This window comes from Galleria mellonella, unplaced genomic scaffold (genome assembly GCF_026898425.1).
Source record: "Galleria mellonella isolate WM207_F2 unplaced genomic scaffold, CSIRO_AGI_GalMel_v1 utg40, whole genome shotgun sequence".
Lineage (NCBI taxonomy): Eukaryota > Metazoa > Arthropoda > Insecta > Lepidoptera > Pyralidae > Galleria > Galleria mellonella.
The window spans coordinates 7,380,523-7,402,996 of NW_026442094.1; the positions used below are offsets into that span (position 1 = coordinate 7,380,523).

General features: G+C 32.9%; 1 protein-coding gene across 1 annotated transcript in view; it reads right to left on the bottom strand.

Moving 5' to 3' along the window:
• LOC113520097 (aryl hydrocarbon receptor) overlaps positions 1–21,545 on the bottom strand; it is a 173,793-nt gene extending 152,248 nt beyond the window's left edge. Inside the window, exon 1 of the mRNA XM_052898074.1 lies at positions 21,368–21,545. The gene's annotated coding sequence lies outside the window, so the exon portion shown is untranslated. The remainder of the gene's footprint in view (positions 1–21,367) is intronic.
• Positions 21,546–22,474: the final 929 nt, after the last annotated feature.

The window sequence follows — 22,474 nt, forward strand, 5'->3', positions numbered from 1 at the left end:
ATCATGATTGTTTCCAGGGGGAACTGCGAGGAGGTTGACCTGGTTGGGTATATTGCTAGAAATGAGATTCTCAGTCTCTATAACTAACAATCCCTTTCCCCCTGAGTATTAAAATTGAAAAAATAATTTTTGACCTTTAACATTTAATAAATAATACAATAATGATGCAGTAGTGGACAGTCATCATCATCATCATATGAGCCTTTAACTGTCCACTGATGAACACAAGCCTCCCTCTTGGGGAGATTTACCAGTAGTTGCCAGGCTTGGCAGGAAGTTGGCGACCGCAATTAGGCTTTTTTTAATAGGTGAAAATGGAATGGTAACTCCACCTGCTCTATAGGTATACGTTAGCGAGGCACGAATGATAAATGATAGAGGAGGATGAAAGCAGATCAATAGGGCCCATCGTGAAGATATCCACGACAATGAACCACAATGGTTCCCAGGCGGAACCACGTGGAGGTCGACCTGATAGGGTATATTGCTAGCAATGAGGCTGTTGGAACTCACTACTAACAATCCCTTCCCCCGCAATTAGACTTGTGGCGATGTTTTAAGAGGCATGCTGCTGTTCATCCCTCGCCGATTAAGTTCCCTTAGTCGCCTCTTACGACACCCACGGGAAAGGGGAAAAATACTATTAGCACTTGAACTAGCTGTATTCCCCCCTCCCCCCTATTAAGACATTACTATTAAGACAAACAAACGACGTCTGGGATACCAAGGATGACATGCGCACGTTGCTGACTCTAAGAACTTTTTTGAAGGACCCGAAGCAGTATTCTCTAGGGAGAACATCGGAAAGAAGATCGTTCTAGAATCTAAGTGTTCGCATATCATATTTTTACCAGAGGGAGATTTTGTACAAAAGGCGATTGCTTGGGTACCTCTGTCCTATTCATGTTTCTACCGTGAGGCAGTTGTGTTTGCATAGCTGTGTTTCGGTTTTAAGGGTGGGATATGGCGTGAGTTTACAGGGTACAGAGGAATAACACCTGAGTCCTCAGGAATGGCAACTTATGGGGGGTATCGTGGGCGAAACAGTATACTCTGTTATGTCCATGGTACTGCTCATGTCTATAGGCAACGGTTACCACTTTCCATCAGGTGGGCCGTCAGCTTGTTTGCCATTCTAAGTTGTTTAAAAAAAATATCATATTTATTTATCATCCCTCACTGGTTCTCCGCCTGCATATACTATTGAGCTTATGCAGTATTATTATTATATTTTCATCCATAAAAAAAAAATATTTTTCAAAGAAAGTCTTTGTATAAAAGTCGAAGTCTTGGGAAAAAAGTATCCAAGGATTTCGATTTGAATAGCAGTGAATTTACGAGGTACAAAGACATAACACCTGAGTCCTCGCGACTTTTTTTATACAACTTGGAATGGCAAACAAGCGAACGGCCCGTAACCGTCGCCTATATAATAATAATAATATTTATTCACTACTCACAAGGAAACTGTTTAGACTGTAAGTGTGTGTGACTATTTAGTACTTTAAATTAAAATTGTTATCCTTGTGAGAGTCTGGAGTATACATGAGCAGTACCATGGACATAACAGAGTATACTGTTTCACCTATGATACCCCCATACGTTACCATTCCTGAGGACAAGGACAACAAGGAGGTGTTATTCCTCAGTACCCTGTAAATTCACTGCCATATCCCACCCTTCAAAACGAAACACAATCATGCAAATACAACTGCTTCACGGTTGAAACACGAATGAGACACAGGTACCCAAGCAAACAACTTTTGTACAAAGTCTCCCTCTGGTATATATATCTGGTATAGTAGCATGAAAGGTATCATGGGTGATACATTATACTCTGTTATGTCCATGGTATTGTTCATGTCTATAGGCGACAGTTACTACTTTCGAGTAGGCATAAAAAATATTGTCACCACACGTACATAAAATACTCATTTAAAAATGCACAATGCAAGCCAATTATAGTTTTATTAACTGCGAAGCATCTGTAGAAATAAAATGATTTACCTTCGCATAAAAAAATATTTCTCTGTTTCATTCATATATGTATGTATATGTTAATTAAACTTTATCCTGTGTTGTAAGGAAAAGTGACAAAGTAATGCCTTTTATTATCTCTACTTTATATGTACATAGCACATTGCATATTCATGTTTTATTAATAAATGAACAAGCCTATCGTTACTGTATATTATCGTTTCATTTTAATTATTAAATTATTATAAATATTAAATTGTTTTACTTAACCATATCTAATATTTTAATATAACTCTTATAGAGTTAAGCTCGCCTGTTGTATATCTTTATTTTATATAAATCAAACCAATGTAATTTTTGTGTATAATAAATTGTAATTAAATAAATAAATAATTGTTTTTATATTATATGGATGAAAATAGGCCTTCTGAGTTGTAAATAGTTTCACCAGTAGTTTCCAAGCTTGGTAGGTGGGTTGGAAACCGCAGCCTGGCCATTGTTTTAAAATGATGTTTTAAAATTGACGCTAATGCACTTCTCTAGAACATAAGTTCCCTTAGTGACCTCTTACGACAGCCATGGAAAAAGAAGAGGTGACCCGTTCTATGCCGGGACCTATACGACGATAATATATATAATATTATAACAATAAATAATATGTAATAATAATTAACAAATATTAAATTTAAATTAATATTTTTTTTATTACTTTGTTGTTACACATCTTTCTTCTTTTCTTTTATATATTAATGTTTTATTAATAAATAAACAAGCTAATAATTTGTTTATTTTATTTATATTCTTTTGTACATTCACTTTTAATATAGATATTAGGTTATAACGAAAATATACAAAGGCAGATTTGTTCCTTTAAGGAATTTCTTTCAATCAACCTTAAAAACCCCAAAAGAGAAACTATCTATAGGGATTATATGTAAAGGATAACATATATAGTACAAATATAATATGACAATATTGTAGGTCTGCATTTTTGCTATTATTAATGATTAAATATTTATTATAAAAATAATTAATATTGTATTATAATTTACACTTATTGTTATTTTAATTAATTGTGTATATATTTTATTCAATATTTATACTCGTAACTTAGACCACTTTTATAATTTTTAATGTTTACAATATAATTAAAAAACGTTTACAATATCCCATAAAAATTATGTCAATGTTAAAATTCCTTACATTTATTACTAATACTATATATATTTATTACTATACGTTACGAGGCTTTTTTTATGAAGAACTAAATTTATAATGTCGATATTTTTTTATGAAAGGGATTATTGTCGCGTCTCAATCTTAAATTCTCTTTTTTTTATAGAAGAACATCTTAAAATTAAAGCTAAATTTGAATTGACTTTTTTTTTTATTTTTCAATAATCGCAAAATAATTATTTACCTTCCAATTTGTCGATCACGGCGTCTGCGCAGGCTCGACTTGGAATTCATGACGTATTGCGTTTAAATGAGGCACAAGCGCACATTTATCGGTTGATAGTCGATCGATTGCCCCGAGCGAGATTCGTCTGTAATTTTTACCGCCGTTTTTGCAACTCGTGCGCACTTAATTGTATAAATATTTGACAATTACACAGAAAGGTGTTATTTTAAACAATACACGTGGAATATTATGTTTTTTATATTCTATGATTATTATTTCATGTATTATCAGAGGGAGACTTTGTACAAAATTCGATTGCTTGGGCACCTCTGTCCCATTCGTGTTTCAACTATGAAGCAGTTGTGTTTGCATGGCTGTGTTTCGGTTTGAAGGGTGGGATATGGCGTGAATTTACTGGGTACAGAGGAATAACACCTGAGTCCTCAGGAATAGCAAAGCATGGGGGGTATCATGGGCAAAACAGTATACTCTGTTATTTCCATGGTACTGCTCATATCTATAGGCGACGGTTACCACTTTCCATCAGGTGGGCCGTCAGCTTGTTTGCCATTCTAAGTTGTATAAAAAAAAAAAACAAAAAAACTTTATTGTATGGTACCAGAGAGAGACTTTGTATATAAAAGTGGTCAATTCCACCTCTTTATCCACTTTGCTTTTTCATGGCTTTGTTTATGTTTGAAGAGTAAGATATGTAATTAAATTACAGACATAACTCTTTAGTTCTCAAGAATGGTAATGCATGAGGAGTGTTATGGGTGTCATAGTATATTCCATGGTGCTGTTCATATCTATAGATGGATTTACCATGTCCTATAAAAAAGCTCATGAATTCTTAATTGTTTAAATATTTGTCGATTACTCAAATGTTGTTTCAAATATTACACGCGAAATATATATATATATATATATATATATATATATATATATATATATATATATATATATATATATATATATATATATATAGTGATTATATGCAATAATTAAGCTAAAGTAATGTAAAAATATTCTTACAATATTTAATTTAAATAAATTGCATGTAATATGAGTAAATAAACGAATAAAATATAATTAAAAAAGGGAACATACACATTTGACAATCATGTAGCGACCATGTACACATGTCATTACTGCAACCAATGTCAATCTCAATATAATGTCAAATTATATTGACATCCCCGTCTTATTATGTTTGAATTGTAAATATCAAAATCGAAATTAATTGTGCATCGCAAAACAAGCTAAAATTATACGGAAATAAGTATTAAATTTGAATATGCTTAAGATATTAGCTATTTTATATAATAGTGTAAGTACACGGGCTGGGCCCAGTCCACATACGTAGGTACATTTCTAAAATATCTTTTTTAATCAACTAAAGTTCATTTTATAACAGCTAACCATAATAGAGAAGCAATAATTCATTAATTCCATTGATAAATTTTTATATTTAACACTCTGTATTTTCGATAATAATCTATAAACTCCACTTTTTATTTGATAAGGGAATTATATAAATGCTTTATTTGTACAAGAAACATAACTGCCACTATGTATATTTTATTAACTGCTACGTTATAAATGTTAAAGAAATCGCGTATTAACCAGTCAAGAGAAAACGCAAAATTATTACTGGCGACGCTGTACGCCATGTGCGCGCGCGCAGGTGTCTCGCACATACCGACAGACGCGCGCGCATTCTACTTGCATGATATTATTTGACGGTTAGCTTTGAATTCATGATTTGTATATTTCGCATTAAAAAACTGCAGTTACACATAATAGTAACTGTTGTGAGGGGTTGAATAAATAAATACTAAGAAAAATTTCATTTTATTTTATTCTTCTTTGAGTTCCGTATCTATTAGTGGTATCGGAGATTATCTTACATAAAGATATATTAAAATTATATAGGCAAATATATTTTTCGTAATAGTACCTAATTATAGTTTTTTAAAGCTTATTAATATAATTTTATTAAATTTTTTATATCAACGACCTAAAAGGACTAAGCAGGAGTCCACCTGTTTTCCATCAGATTTCTACTATTTTATTTTACCATTTATTTTCTAGATAAACATAAAAAACATCAGAGGAATTACAGAGTATTATGAATGATATTTTACATGTATTGCCATCCTTCAGGAGTAAGGTTTTATACTTCACTATTCAGTAATTTCACTGTAATATTTTCTGCCCTTCAAGAAGAAACTGACATAAAAGCACTGCTATAATCACATAACATAGCTTTTATTACAATTAAAGCAGACAAAACCGAAAAAGAAATCCAATCACTATCAAGTGTAGAGATAATAATGGTAAAGTGCTCATTGAATTTTCATTGAAATACTAAAAAAATACTGGCCGAATATAAATAAAAAAGAAAATATACACAAAAAAGTTGCCAGTTATTTATTGCAGCGACATTGTATTTGAGTATTATGTTAAAAAAAAAAAAATACTGGCCGAAACTATATTTTTAAAGGTGTAAGGTAGATACGTAAAAAAAAGTTGTTAGTACAATTCATATTTTTTCCCGCCACACTCATTCCGCTAGTGTTTACGATCTAGAAAGTTCTATCAGCCGGTAAAAATATGTGTACCGTTCACGTTAATGTCACACAGAAATTGTTGGCTTTTTGTTAAAGGAGACGTGTTCGCACCATAACTTGACACCCAACAAGACAGAATTCTCATTCAATTACAATTATTCGCACAGTTAATTAACAGAAACTAACTATAGTAATTAATACGGGTAGATTAAAATGAGAATAAAGTTATGCAGATGCGATACAATTATTCACATCAGAATGTAATGCGGCTTTGTCTGAGCGCTACACGTCATCAGTCATTCCCATGGGATTTCAGGTAAGAATTCTATGTAAATTTCGCAGACAAGATCCTGAAGTTATCGAGATATTATATATTTTTTTTATAATAAATTAACTTAATACAATATAAAAAAAATTGTAATTTAAAATTTTTTTTAACTTAGAATAGCAAACAAGCTGACGGCTCACCTGATGGAAAGTGGTAACTGTCGCCTATAGACATGAGCAGTACCATGGACATAACACTGTATACTATTTCGCCCATGATACCCCCCATGTGTTGCCATTCCTGAGGACTCAGGTGTTATTTATTTATTTACAAGAAACATGGTAAGTGTATAGATGTTACAATAAGTATAACCATAACAATAAGTATTCCTCTGTACCCAGTAAATTCACGCCATATCCCACCCTTCAAACCGAAACACAGCCATGCAAACACAACTGCTTCACGGTTGAAACACGAATGGGACAGAGGTACCCAAGCAATCGACTTTTGTACAAAGTCTCCCTCTGGTAATTACAATAATTATAATGACAATTAATAATACAATAGTATTATTTGATTTAATTAATAAAAATTTGTGAGACTTAATTTTTTTTTGTAAAAATATTTAGAACGTAAAATCTGGATCACGATCATTTGAAACGATCGATGGATGTTTCTTATTTTTTGACACAAAAACTACTGAACAGATTTGAATGCAATTTAGGTACACAGATATATTATATCCTAACTTACTATATATAATAAAATACCGAATGAATTAAAATTGTTAAATGTAAATTTATTTAAAAAGAGATTGTATACTTGGCTGAATGTAAATAGTTTTTATGATGTAAAAGACTTCTTAAACAAAAAAAAAAAAAAAATGTTAATTGTTAACCTTAAATGTATTTTTGCATGCTATCTTGCCTTGTTAGCTAAGCACTAATGTTCTTTGAATAATGTAACATCTTTGACTTTACCGTGTTTAAGCAAATAAAGATTATTATTTATTTATTATTATTTATTTATTATTATTTATTTATTATTATCATCATATCAACTGTCCAGTACTGAACATAAGCCTCCCTCTTAGGGGAGTTTTGTCAATAGTTGCCACGCTTAGTAGGCGGATTGGCAACCGCAGTCAGGCTTTAGAGATGTTTTAAGAGGGACGCTGCTGCCCATCTCTCACCCTCCCTTAATCGCCTCTTACGACACCCACGGAAAAGGAAGGTGCGACCCGTTCCATATCGAAACCCGCACGGTGGAAAAAAATATATCTATTAGTTAGTTAATATCTTCATTTCTAAGACATTTATCGTATAAAGTGTGAAACCGTGTAAATTGTACGCCATTTTCAATACAATGTATAAAGCGGCACACAATTAATGGCATACAAGCTATTTATTACTTTGTTCTCGTGCGTAGCGCCTTATTAAATGGTCACTGTCATAGTGCCAGCGTACGTACAGTTGGTAAATTAAGAACAGATATTAGCATACAAAAAGACATGTGCATAATGTAAGAATTCCGCTGGGTCGAGAATAGTTTTAAGTAATGTTGGTATCTAAATAATTTATTATTAATAATTTTTTTTTTTTTTTATCTAAATTGACATCAACGCATGTATTTTATCTATCTATCAATATAATTTTGCTGCACCCAAACAAGGTTGTAACAACTCTATATTATGTATATTATTGCTTCATAAATAAATAAATAAATAAATATATGTTCAAAAGGAGAAATTTTTCAATTCGTATGTTTTTTTTTATTATGTTACATAGTAGATATATCCGTCAATTTTAATTTTAATATTTTTTTATGCAATTTAGAATGTTAAACAAGCTGACGGCCCACCTGATGGATAGTGGTAACCGTCGCCTATAGACATGAGCAGTACCATGGACATAACAGAGTATACTGTTTAGCACATGATACGTTTTATGCGTTGCCATTAAGATGTTATGCCTGTGTACTTTGTACACTGCCATATCCCACCCTTTGAACCGAAACACGACCATGCAAACACAACTGCTTCATACGAATACGAATGGGACAGAGGTGCTCAAGCAAATGACTTTTGTGCAGTCTCTCTATTTCCTTGCTGTCTAATTACGTCACGTATGAAATTCTTTCGAAGAACAAATATAATTTTTTTGAAAAAAAAGACAATTGCTATGAAAATTATTAAATTAATTAACTATATGATTATAGTTTTCAACTAATTTGTGTAAAAAGTATTGCATTTTTAGATTTTGATAAAAAATTCAAAATCAATTGAGAATTATTGAATGAGAATTAAAAGAATTCATCATCGTCATTATATCAGCTCTTAGCTGTCCACTGCTGAACATAAGCCTCCCCCTTGGGAGGAGGAGGGAGGGGGAGAGTTACCAGTAGTTACCACGCTTGACAGGCGAGTTAGAAACCGCAATTAGGCTTTGGAGATGTTGATCCTTCGCCCTCCCTTAGTCGCCTCTTACGGCAGCCACGGAAAAGAAAGGGGTGGCTTATTCCATGCCGGGACTACACGGTATAAACAGGAATTGTGGTGGAATAATTGAACAAATCCTAAATCCGAATACTGTGTAGGTCCCGGCATAGAATGGACCACCCCTTCCTTTCCCGTGGGCGTCGTAAGAGGCGACTAAGGGAGTTTATGGTAGAGGAATGGGCAGCAGCGTCCCTCTTAAAACATTTCTAAAACCCTAACTGCTGTTGCCAAGCGTAGCAACTACTGGCAAAACTCCCTTAATGGCGAAGGCTTATGCTCAGTAGTGAACAGTTGGCTTGTGGTTGGCAGTGGCTGAAAGAATAAAAATAAATGTAAATTAAATATTGCAGTAAATAAAGAGAATAATGTGCAGAAAACAAAAATAAAAGGTGTCAAACCCTGCATAAGTAGCGGCATTTCGCGCGACTTCAAAGGCGATGGACAACTGGTTGTTCTTAAACTGTGGTAAAACCATATAATTGTAACGTAATTAATGCTGTAAAATATTATTATTATAAGCACGCACATATAGACGTTATCTGGTAAGTCAAATTAGAGGTTTTAGTGTATAGAGTAAGCAATCTAAAACTCTTCGACGACAGAGGGCGCTATCCACACAGAATGAGTAGTAATGTTTTATATTTATATATTATTATTTATGTATATATTTATTAAAGCAACACTTTTACATATTTATTTATTTGAAGAAATTTATAGCTATAAAGAATTCCGAGCCGCTGTTTCCGACCAGCATTCCCTCTGCAACTGCAGTCTCCTTTCTTTGTAAATTCTTCCTTTCTTTTTTAGCTGCTTCCTTTAGGTACTCGCTCTCAACGTCTTCCTCCTTTTTCTCAATCCTTTTTTTTCATACCGTAGGTGGCAAATATCAGCAACAAATGCGCTTCCAAGAAGAGTTAACGTCAAGCAGGCGGTCGATTGGAAAATCAAACGTCAAAACCGTATAATAATATATATATATATATATATATATATATATATATATATATATATATATATATATATATATATATATATATACCGACCCCAAATATTCGGAGAAACGGCAAGTTTATTATCGCGATAAGGAGCATTATGTTACAAACTAAAATTACATTTCTATTTGCATCTGGCAATGAAATGTAAATAATAATTAAATTTTGTACATGGCAACACAAACAATCTCTCTCCTTGCAACCACGTCTGATTGTAGCCATTTTACTCGCCCACAATAAAGTATTCGCTCCACTCAACGGCGTTCTTTATTATTCCAACATCAACCAGCAGGGGGAAAGGGATTGTTAGTAATGGAGACTGAGAATCCCATTGCTAGCAATATACCCAACCAGGTCGACCTGCTCGCGGTTACCCCTGGAAACTATCATGGTTAATTCCTGGTGAATTCATCATGATGGGCTAACTGGCCTGTTTTCATTCTCATCTATCACCCTTCACTGGTGCTCCGCCAGCGTATCCCGTTAGCGCAGGCGGGGTTACCGTACCATTTTTACCCATCAAAAAAAAAAAAACATCAACCAGCAGCAGTCCACTAGCCAGCCATTAAGATCCGTACATATGATAGTATTTAATCTTAGATTATATAGATAAAGCCTCGAACTTCAAAAACGGGTCAACTTTTTGTCAAATAATTGTTAAATTAGCCGATTTATTTTTTTATCAGTTTTCTATATCATCATCATCATCATTACAGCCATTATCCGTCCACTGCTGGACATACGCCTCTCCCATAGACTGCCATAAAGAACGGTCTCGAGCCACCTGCATCCACTGACTCCCTGCAATGCATTTCAGGTCGTCACTCCATCTAGTAGGGTGTCGTCCAACACTGCGTTTGCCCGTACGCGGTTGCCACTCCAGAACCTTTCTTACTAGAATTTATAAGACAAAATAAATATAAATGTTAAAAATGAATCACTCATAACTATTTATCGCGCAAAACTGTATGACAAAATTGACCCGTTTTTCTCGAAGAATTTCTATGAAGACACTCTATCTATATAATCTAAGTCATGTACATCTTATAAAATAGGGCTTTCTTATTTCACGAGGGAACTCTAAAATATAAACAGCACAAGTCATACTTCATTATGAGGAATGCTCGACCAGTTCACATAATGTGATGCAAATATTTTGACGGCCAGCGATATATATGTCCTATCAGAAGCTTATTTGAATACTGTTCTGAAGAGAAATGTAGCCATTACAACAAACGGACTTGGCCAATTTTATGTGTGGACATCTTGGTTTAGTAGTTTAATGCCCTTATACATTTATGCAAATGCATAACCAAGGAGAGTTGACGTCGTGTAATGGATGATAATGGAATGGTAACCCTGTCTGTGCGGGGGGGGGGGGGATAATTTGTAATACGGACTATCAGTCCCATAGCATTGCAAGAGGGAGACTTTGTATAAAAGTCGATTGCTTGGGTACCTCTGTCCCATTCGTGTTTCAACCCTAAATCAGTTGTATTTTCATAGCTGTGTTTAGGTTTGAAGGGTGGGATATGGCGTGAGTTTACTGGGTACGGAAGAATAACACTTAAGTCGAAACAGTATACTTTGTTATGTCCATAGTACTGCTCATGTTTATAGGCGACGGTTACCACTTTCCATCAGGTGGGCCGTCAGCTTGTTTGCCATTGTAAGTTGTATAAAAAAAAAATAAACTCTGATGGTTTAGTAAAAACTAGAATGAGGAGAACTACCAGAGGGAGACTTTGTACAAAAATCATCGGCTTGGGTACTTCTGTTCCATTTGTAGTTCTGTCATGATTCATGATTAATGAAGCAGATGTTGCCATTTCTGAGAGCTAAGATGTTACGCTTCTGTAGATACTCTGTAATTAGATGTTTTTTAATGCGTGAAAATGTCATGGTAACCCCTCCCGCGCTATCGGTATACGCTGGCGGGGCACCAGTGAGGGATAATAGGTGAGGATGAAAAGGCAGGTCAGTGAGCCCATCGTGATGAATTCAAGTCACGATAGTTTCCAGGAAAAAAACCGGCGCGGAGGTCGGCCTGATAGGGTATATTGATAGCAATGGGGACTACCCTCCCTATTACTAACAATCCCTTTCTCCCTCTATATTTTTGATAGCCATATCCCATCCTTCTAAGGGTTTTTATTTTACGAGAGAAATTACGAACGAATTAGTAATGAGGAGGTACTACTTAGGGTTAAGGAAAAGAGGCAAATTATAAAAAATATTTGAGCTCAGAAGGGAGAAAATGTTTGGAACACTAGACACGACACCACGAACAACACTTTTCCTTTCCACTCAGGGTTTGCTGGAAGAGAACTCTTGAATATTTTTTTTTATGAGTGAAAATGGAATGGTAGCCCCGCCTGCGCTAACGGTATACGCTGGCGGGGCACCAGTGAAGTGTGATCAATGAGAATGAAAATAGGCCAGTTAGCCCATCATGATGAAATCATCAGGAATTAACCATGACAGTTTCCAGGGGGAACCGCGTGGAGGTCGACCTGATTGAGTATATTGCTAGCAATGGGATTCTTAGTCGCCATTACTAACAATCCCTTCCCCCCCACTCTTACAGAGTTTAGTTCGCCTATTGTACATATTGATTTTAAATAAATTATAAGTCTATTTTTTTTGTACAATAAAGTACTTGTATAAATAAAATAAAAGGCAATTAAAATATCTGGTACGCAATTTCTTGTATAGTACCGAGACACTCGCCTAAATAAAGACATGATAACCTATTACCGTGTCTTATGGTCACTGGCTACAAATTACATATTTGTGCGTTTTCATGGTCGCTGCGCGTGCGCCTCTTACCCAGTGTTATATCAATCTATTATTATTTTAACCACTCATTGCTGTTGTTAAACGGCAACCTTTCGACCTCGCCTGTCGTACCTCGGGGTCGCAGGTTACTTCCTGATTTTGTTAATATTTCGTATCTAATTATGCATTTGTCGATTTGATTGGCGCAAAACGTTGTTTGCTGCGTTCTTGTACTAATATTGCGAACTAGATGACGTTAGTTCTTCTATTCAATTACTTTTTTTTGTTTCTTTTAGAAATCTTAATTTGACTACTATGAATATAAAAAAAAAATGATAAATCAATTCGCTCGTTATTAAAAGCAGGATGAATAGTGTGGAGGCCACATATATTATTTATAGCTATATATTATTATTTACCAAATTCGAAATTGACACGGCCTTTACGGCCCTAGTTTTCTAAGTTCCTTTGACTATCATACATATATTTCCAATTTCCATTCCTGGTTTCCTTTGTCGCCCACAAATAGAATTAAAGAAACAAAAAAAAAAAAACATATAACGTTTTTCAATCAAAAGTGTTTAAAATTTATTTCTTTGCTGACCACAAATCCTGCTTGATGCGAAGTAAATTCTACTTAAAAAAAAATACACAACACTCGATACTTTATTATAAATAAAAAAAAAAACTATTTAAAGCTACATCTAAGAAATATCTAAAAACTAGTATAATCTCTTTCATATCATCATCATCATCAACCGTTAACTGTCCACTGTTGAACATAGGTTTTCCCCTGAACTTGGAGTTTTGTAGATGCCACGCTTGCTAGGCGGGTTGACAATCGCAGTTAGGTTTCTGTGATATTCTAAGAGGGACGCTGTTGCCCATTTCTTGATCATTAAGTTATCTTAGTCGCCTCTTACGACCCATGGGAATAGAAGGGGTGGCCCATTCTATATCGCGGCCATACGGCACGGACTTTTTATACATTATTTTTACATTACACCTACGAGTATATTAGAAAAAAAAATGATTACTGTACGTATATCAATTAGAAAATTCTCTTACCCCAATCCGTTATTCGATTATCAATCAACGCTGCACGGTCACAAATTCACGGCAACAATCGATTCAACTGTATCGATACCACGGTTATTATTCACCTCATAAATTAGTAATCGAATCAATATAATCGGCCGCGACCAATTTTTGAACGCACTATTCGTCACGCTCTCAGTATTATTGATGTTGAAATTACTAGATGTGCCATAAGAATATAATATATAAATATAATAAATACAATGTATAACATTTTGAATTTTTAGAAATTTATACTCAATGTTTTAAAATATAATAATAAAAATATAATATAGTAAATATTTTAGAGTATAAATAAATATCGAAATAACTTTACTTGTTTGTTTGCTATCATTTGGCGTCATAACGGCTCAAACAATTGTCATGAAATTTTGTGTAATATCTATTTGGAGTGTAAAAGAATGTAGGTTTTATTAATCCCAGACATTCAACATATTATTATTCTAGCCACGCCGATGAAATGGTAAAAATTAGTAAATAAATATTTTGTTAATAGACTAATTTGTAAAGGAACACAACGAAATCATTTTAATTTAAATTAATACAATAAATAATAATACTTAATATGTATTTGTATTGTATTAAATCATTAATACAATATAAATTCAATATATGTTCATAGGTACAAATAAATAATGAATACAGTGACAACCGTACTAATATCAAAACATTGCATGACAGCTGTCAAAAATTCATTTCAAGCCAGTTCTTGGCCAAACTGGACAGTTGATTAAAGAATTGACATATATACATACGTGATAAGAGAATATTCTAAATTAATAAAAAATTTTAACTTTAGCTTTAAAATAAAAAAGCATTTCTCTTTCTAGAATTACCTTACTAGAAGAAGAACTGTGCAAATATTTCTTACGTGAATAAAACACCAAGAAATGTCATTACTTTTTATTGCTTAACATTTGTTTATAGAATTACAAATTTATATTGGCTTATATAGGGTAGATACTATACCTAGAACTTTTATTATTACATACATAAAAATACTGGTTGTACAAGAAAGAACCTACAGATTTAAATAAAGGAAACATTCCCCTGTTAATAATTTAATTTACTCTATTTACATTTATTTATAAATATGACAAAAATAAAAGCCCGAGACTTTACCTATTCTTTTTATAATGATTAATAATAATAATAAATTGGATTTATGAGAAACTATCTCAATAATATCTTAGAGTATAAGCCAGATATCATTTCAGAATCTAGTCTCGATCAATCTGAATAATAATTTACTTCAAGACTTCATTTATTCAAACGCATACTTGACACTTTTCCATTTGGAATTATTATAGTCTAATTTAAAGAACCTTAATTTTCTCATAAATAAACTAGTAAATGAATAACAAAATATCGAAATATTTCCAAAGTCTAGTCACTATTACAGATGTTTTGACAGAAAAATTATAGCCCTCTATGATAGAGTTTCAATAAAGTTTTTACCACAGTCAAAGGTGTTATTAGCTGTTAAAATAATTACCGCTCAGATCACACAATAGTTAGCATAAAACAATGGACGTTTTTTATATATGTAGATTATATTATACTTCCTTCTACATACTCGTTACGGTTGATATTTATGTGAGTTTATTAATTGTACCATAAAAAAATATTGCGATAGTGAAATTAATCGTAGTAAGGGAAAATCATTCAACGGATTTTTATTATATGTTGAAGTGATGAAATATTTATATACTCGTTAAAAAATATTAATTCCAATTATACTCTTTTTATTTAAATTATATATAATTCTAACTACATATATATAAGATCTATGTGTGTATTAAATTAATTTGAATATTAATTTAAATTAAGTTACAAATATCCAAATATCATTGCAAATTTTCATGTTTTTCTACAATATGTTTATTTTCAATAATGACATATATTTTTAAATTGCTCAATATGATGGTTGAAGACACCATCTGGCAAAAAGGTGGTTAAGTGCATACCATATGTGGGCACGAATATAATTATATATATTATTACAAGTAGTGTAATGACAGAATAAGAAAATAGTTTCTTATGTTCCATGTTCCAGATCTATTTTATTTATAGTTTTAGTTTTTATAGTTTTATATTATTTCAAATAGTTTTTAATTCCTAAATTAATTCAGTTCAAACAAGTCTGAGCATAAGAAGTAATTAATATGTACAGTAAGAAGTAATTCAATTAAAACATTTTAATAAAGGATCTTGAATAAAATGAATTAATTAAAAGTTAATTCCAAGAATGTGTGTGAAAATGTATAAATTATATATAATTATTTGTCAGCAAATTTCATTTTAATTGTATGATTGAGATTTATTCACGATCTTCTTTACTCAATACTTAGTTATTAAACATTAGCTAGTCATATAATTTAAAATTACTTAAGCTCGCCAAGTTTAATTATAAAAGTATTAAAGAAAAAGTTATTGTATAGTTTAATGAACTATAGATAATAATTACTTAGATATTTTTTCTTAAATTAAGATATTCTGTGAGATCCTATTAATTTAAAAGTTTTTTATATTTTTCACTTTTTTATGAACTTGATGTGTTTAATATAAAGTATGCATAGTATTATTCATATATGAATGGATACTAGGCACTTGGTTAATTTTATAACTAATAAAATAATTATGTTAATAAAATTAAATGATAATGCTTGAATTAAATGTGTATAAAATGAAGCTACTACTTGAAAATTATAATTTAAAAAACATTTATTATACATATCTGTCAATTTAGAATAAAAATTACATAAAAAAGTTTATTTTTCACTTCATGCATATCTTTCAGATTAATAATTATATATAGCTTTTTATTTAAGTATAAAAATAATAAAATTAAAATAATAACATGTATGTATATAATTTCCTGTTTGTGTTCTGACTTTTTACAATAAAAGTCATTAAACAAAATATATTATATAATTTTTTTATAAAATCGATAAAATAACTAGAATAATAAAGTAAAATATGTACAATCGCTGTGCAAACAATTCTGGAAAAAAAAGGTCTCTTCCAGTAATTTTAACTCATTGAATGTTATTCTTATCTTGTGGGGTTAAAGAGTAAATAGTTAAAATAAATCGTGGGTCATTGAACATAAAAGTCAAAATACCATAACGAGTTATTATATTCGGCGAGCGAATGCTCGTGTTAAAATTTTAACGTTTCCACAATTAATAATTTTTGTTAATCGATTTGTTACGATTTAAAAACTTTTCGGAATTATTCTAGATATCCGTAATCGTGGTGGATAAAAATACTTCTTTTTTTTTTATAAATTTCAATAAAGAAGAAAAATATTTTGAGGAGCGGGAGTGATTTCAAATTGTAACGACTGTGACAAAATATGTGATTTTTATGCCCAGTTTAAAAGAAAAAAACTACTATTTCTACTTTGCTATCAGCCGTTAACTGTCCACTGCTAGACACCGCTCGCTATTGGGAGGTTTTGCCAGGTTGGCAACCGCAGTTTTGTTTTTAATGGGTGATAATGGAATGGTAACCCGCGCTATCGGTATACACCGGCGGGGCACCAGGGAATGAAGGATGACACGTGAGGATGAAGTAGGTCAGTTAGCCCATCGTAACGAATTCAACAAGAATTGTTCACGATGGTTTCCAGGGAGAACCACGTGGAGGTCAAACAAATAGGACATATTGCTAGCAATGGGGCTGTCAAGCTCCATTGCTAACAATCCCTTTCCGCCCGGCGACCGCAGTAAAGTATTGGTGATGTTTTAAGAGGGATCCTGCTGCTCATGTTTCGACTATAAAATTTTTTAATCACCTGTTACAGCCATAGGAAAGTAAGGGGTGATCCGTTCTATGTCACTCTCCATCAGGTGAGCCGTCAGCTTGTTTGCCATTCTAAGTTGCATAAACAGGATCTAAGTAACCTCCAAGAGTTGCGTATTACAACTTGTCGTCCTAATCAATAACTTAAACATTCGTTTTGTTTTTTTATGAATGAAATTATTTATATTTATTATTATTCCAAATATTTACATATTTTTTTTATTGGGTATTCAATAAAACTGGATCTATTTACATTTCTGCTTTTTAAAGTTACACGAAACGCGTAAAGTATTTTTAGAGATAATAACCGGTTCTTTACTAGTTCGCATAACGTGTCACTTACAAATACTTTTACATAATAGCTGGCATTATTTTTAAAATGTTAGTAACAAAATAGAATGAGCCACCCATTCCTTTCCCGTGGGTGTCGTAAGAGGCGACTAAGGGAACTTAATGGGTGAGAAATAGGCAGCAGCGTCCTTCTTAAAACATCACCAAAGTCTGGCTGCAGTTGCCGATCCGCTTACTAAGCGTGGCAACTACTGGCAAAACCCCCCAAGAGGGAGGCCTTTGTTCAATAGTGGACGAAAACGACTTCAATTGCGGTGGAATCAAATATTTTGGTTTAAAAACTAAACTGCTAAACTGATTTTAATAAAACTTCTACGGGACTACTCTGTAAGTTTATCCTTTCGGATTAAAGAAAAATTTTACAAATCGGTGTACAATTGACGGAGTTACGAGGTAACAAACATAAAAAAAAACAACTGAACACTTTTGTAGTCGGTTAAAAACTTTCTATAAACTTATTTCAAATATGATATAAGACTATACATTATGCGCATTTATTTATAAAAAATATAATGTTCTTAATTGGAAAATTATTTATTTATTTATTTATTCTTATACATTTATTAAAATATGTATATAAAATAATTAATTTTATATAAAAAAATTGCAATATGTATAATATACTTACAATATTACAAGTTACTTAATTGTTACAAATGGTTTGGAACTTGTTATTATATTATTAACTTGTATTTAATTATTTGTTATTATTACTGCATTTTATGGCATGATTTGATTAAAATTAAATATTTATACTGTCCGGGAAACATGTAAAATATCATTAATATTATTTATAATATAATTGCTACTTATTTATTTAATAAGTCAATATATATATATATATATATATATATATATATATATATATATATATATATATATATATATATATATATATATATATATATATATATATATATATATAATAAAATTGTAACTATATGATGCCTGTAGTACATGGGAGATATTAGTAGAGAGAGAGATTAGTAAAGACTAATATAACAGTTTTGAAAACTATTGTCTGTCTGTCTGTATGTTTGATCCGGTAACCACGTTAAAACTACTGCACAAATTCGGATACAGTTTCCATAGTTGTATTCCTGAAGATGTAACTTAAAAACTGCTGTATGTTTAATCATAGTACACCATCAGGACCGTTTGTGTATGTCAATGAATTTCCTACTTCCAAAATCCACACGTCCGAAATAGCGAGCCAAAAGTTTATTAATTAATCATTTATTATCAAAAAAATCTCTTATGTGTACATAGGCATGACTTTCTTATACTATTGGGAATTGTAAACAAGCTAGATTTTTTTTTTATACAACTGAGATTGGCTACAATCCGACGGCCCACCTGATGGGAACCGTCGCCTGTAGATATGGACAGCAATGTAGATATTAATATAACGTGATAGATAGATACACATGGTACTCTTTACCATACTATTCTATATCAGCTGTTAACTCTCCACTGCTGAACATAGGCCGCCCCCTAGCGGGGTGCTTTACCAATACTTGCCACGCTAGGCAGGCGGGCTGGCAACCACAGGTCTAAACCTTGGTGATGTTTTAAAAGGGACGCTGCTGCACATCTCTCGAACATTGAGTTCCCTTAGTGGCCTCTTACGACATCCACGGAAAAGGAACGGGTGGTCCATTCTATAACGGGACCACATGACGATTATACTATTTACGCGTTGCTATTCTTAAGGACCATCGTGTTACTCCGTATATCTACTCTCTTATTTTACTTCTTACAACGTCTGTCCAACTAGTGGAGGTTAGCTATCAGCTCGCGGAATCTGCCCTTGTTTCTTGCGAGATAGAACAATTCGGCTACACTCACAATGGCCATCTACTCGCGTATATTATGGAGCTAAGACAGACCTTTCTCTCGCCAGCATTTTGCTCATCACAATCACGTGTGGAAGGTGATTTCTGTCGTGTAGAAATAAATACATGACCAAGATACGAAGTTTTCCGTTTTTTTTTTTTATGATGTACAAAAACCACCAGAGGGAGACTTTGTACAAAAGTCGATTGCTTGGGTACCTCTGTCCTATTCGTGTTTCAACCGTGAAGCAGCTGTGTTTGCATGGCTGTGTTTCGGTTTGAAGCGTGGGATATGGCGTAAATTTACTGGGTACAGAGGAATAACACCTGAGTCCTCAGGAATGGCAACGCATGGAGAGTATCATGGGCGAAACAGTATACTCTGTTATGTCCACGGTACTGCTCATGTCTATAGGCGACGGTTACCACTTTCCATCAGGTGGACCGTCAGATTTATTGCCATTCTAAGTTGTATAAAAAAAAAAAAACTTGCGCTATTGCTTAGTCTGTCGCAGAAAAGACTGTCTGTGTCCAAGTAGGCTACGGTAACCGTGTTTGCTATCATCAGATTGGCCGTATGCGTATGCTTGTTTGCCACCACCTGATAAAATGTGATAACCGTCACTTATTAACAGCATTATTGTTATCACAGACAACATGTGATATCAATGAGATACATACATACATACATAAATATCTGTCACGCCTGTCTCCCATTAGGGTAGGCAGAAACAATGGAATGCCAAATGCTTCGATTCAAACAAACATCTTTCGCTTCTTCCACATTCATCAATCTTTCCATACACGCTCGCCGGTTACGGGTACTTTTAATTTGGCCCTTCTTCAGCACGTCGCCTATTTGGTCGACATACGTCCGTCTAGGGCGGCCCCTACCGACATCTCCATTCATTCTTGCTCGATAAATCTCTTTCGTAATTCTTCTTTCATCCATCCTCTCCAAATGACCAAACCAACGCAGCATTCCTTTATCAATGAGATTTGATATCATATATACGTACGAGCATATAGACGGCACTTATTTCATGTTTTATCAAGAAGAACAGAATTGACCAAGCTGCTTGGTCAGTGCAAGAGAGAGGGGAGTTTGCTTGGACCAAATAAGCTTCCCTATCTCTTGCATTGAAACTACTCAACGACATTTTGAGCCGGTATCCGCTTGTAAAGATTTAGGGAGCCCCAGGAGGTCGCAACCCATACTAAGAAAAACACTGATCTATTCCAAATGTAATTGAATATTGTACGCGTATATACATTGTGTACTAGCCTCTTTCTATTTTGACGGCATCTCTTCACAAAAACGGTTTTATTCAATTATCTACCTCAATCCTTTATGATATAATATATTTTTGACAGACCTCTTTTTACTTATTTCGGCGATGGTTCTTTGCTATGAGAGCCCTAATTTTCAATATCTAACCTAATTGAAGTTCATTTTGTATTAACACATTCTAATTTGGATTACCAATATAATTAATTTATTGATATATTATATAATATGTATAAAATTATATTTTATTATCGATTAAATTTTGATTACATTATTTTTTTTATATATATTATTTTATATGTAATTAGAATAAATATTGTTTCTGTAAAATTCGAAATGGTCTAAATTGTATTTATTTAAATAAGACTTTACATTTTGCACGCCTTTTAAACAACGTGGCTAAATATGTGACTTTATAACATTGAAAAATATCTATTTTAACCACATTTAAGCAAATAACTATTATACTATTATTATTGATATAGCACATTTTGTACTGACCTCTTTCCATTCCGGCGGCGCCTCTTTGTCGCGTATACTGTGCCAAGCTGGCTCGAGTGCGGCTGCGGCGGCGGCCGGAGTAGGCCAGTGTCCACGCATCCATCCAGTGCGTAGCCAGCTTGCCCACCCCAGCCGCACAACTGTAACTTCGAGTCTGTGGCTATCTTGACGGCTGCTGCTGACTACGGGACGAGGCCTCTCTACTCCGCCTCTACCTCTACCGCGCGCACTCACACTATCCTAACTGACATTTGTCCGTTCCAAATTTGAATTCAATTTTAAATTGTTCTTTTCGAAATGAATAGAGGACGCCAGACCTCTATCGATAACACCTCTGCTTTGTTTTTTTTTTTATTTTATTTATAACAACCCTAGAGGACACATTAAATTTTTGACAGTCTTGTCGCAAATTTTTTTTTCTTAACGTTAATATTACTTTTTTTTTTATTGTTATATGATTTTAAACTGTTTAAAATTTAACTTCTTAACGTAGTTAGGATCAATTAGGTAGGTAATTTCAATAATACAACCGCTATTGCTTTGGAAACTTAGACAATGACCTCGTTTCGAAGATGGACCTCGTTTCAACAATTATTCCATCCGGCGGTAGAGGCCATATTAGTTCGATTATTAACTTTTTTAGATCTTTTTGTTTGAAATAATTTTTCGTACAATTTAGAATTATTTTCAGAACACGCTTTATTTATTTATTGCTTTAATTAATAAAAAAATATTTCAATAATTATTTAAATTTTATTAGAAGAAAATTGTGATTTACTTATATTTCGATGTGTTTAGTAAAACTTTTGAAAGAATTGCACTATTTTATATTTAAGTAATTTTGTTTCTTCTTTTTCGTATTTGGAAGAATAACTTGAGCCAGGAAACTTATTTATATGGAAAATTTAATTTGGAAGTATTATTTTTAAGATTTAGATTACGTATAACTAGTTATTTAGAGATTTCAGCTAAACATATTTACACGCCGATACTACGTATATCGTACTGTTATAATACAATAACAATATTGTTTACATTCACAGTATTCATAATCAATGTTTATATAACACACGGTACGTGTCATGAAAATCAAATATCACCACCAGA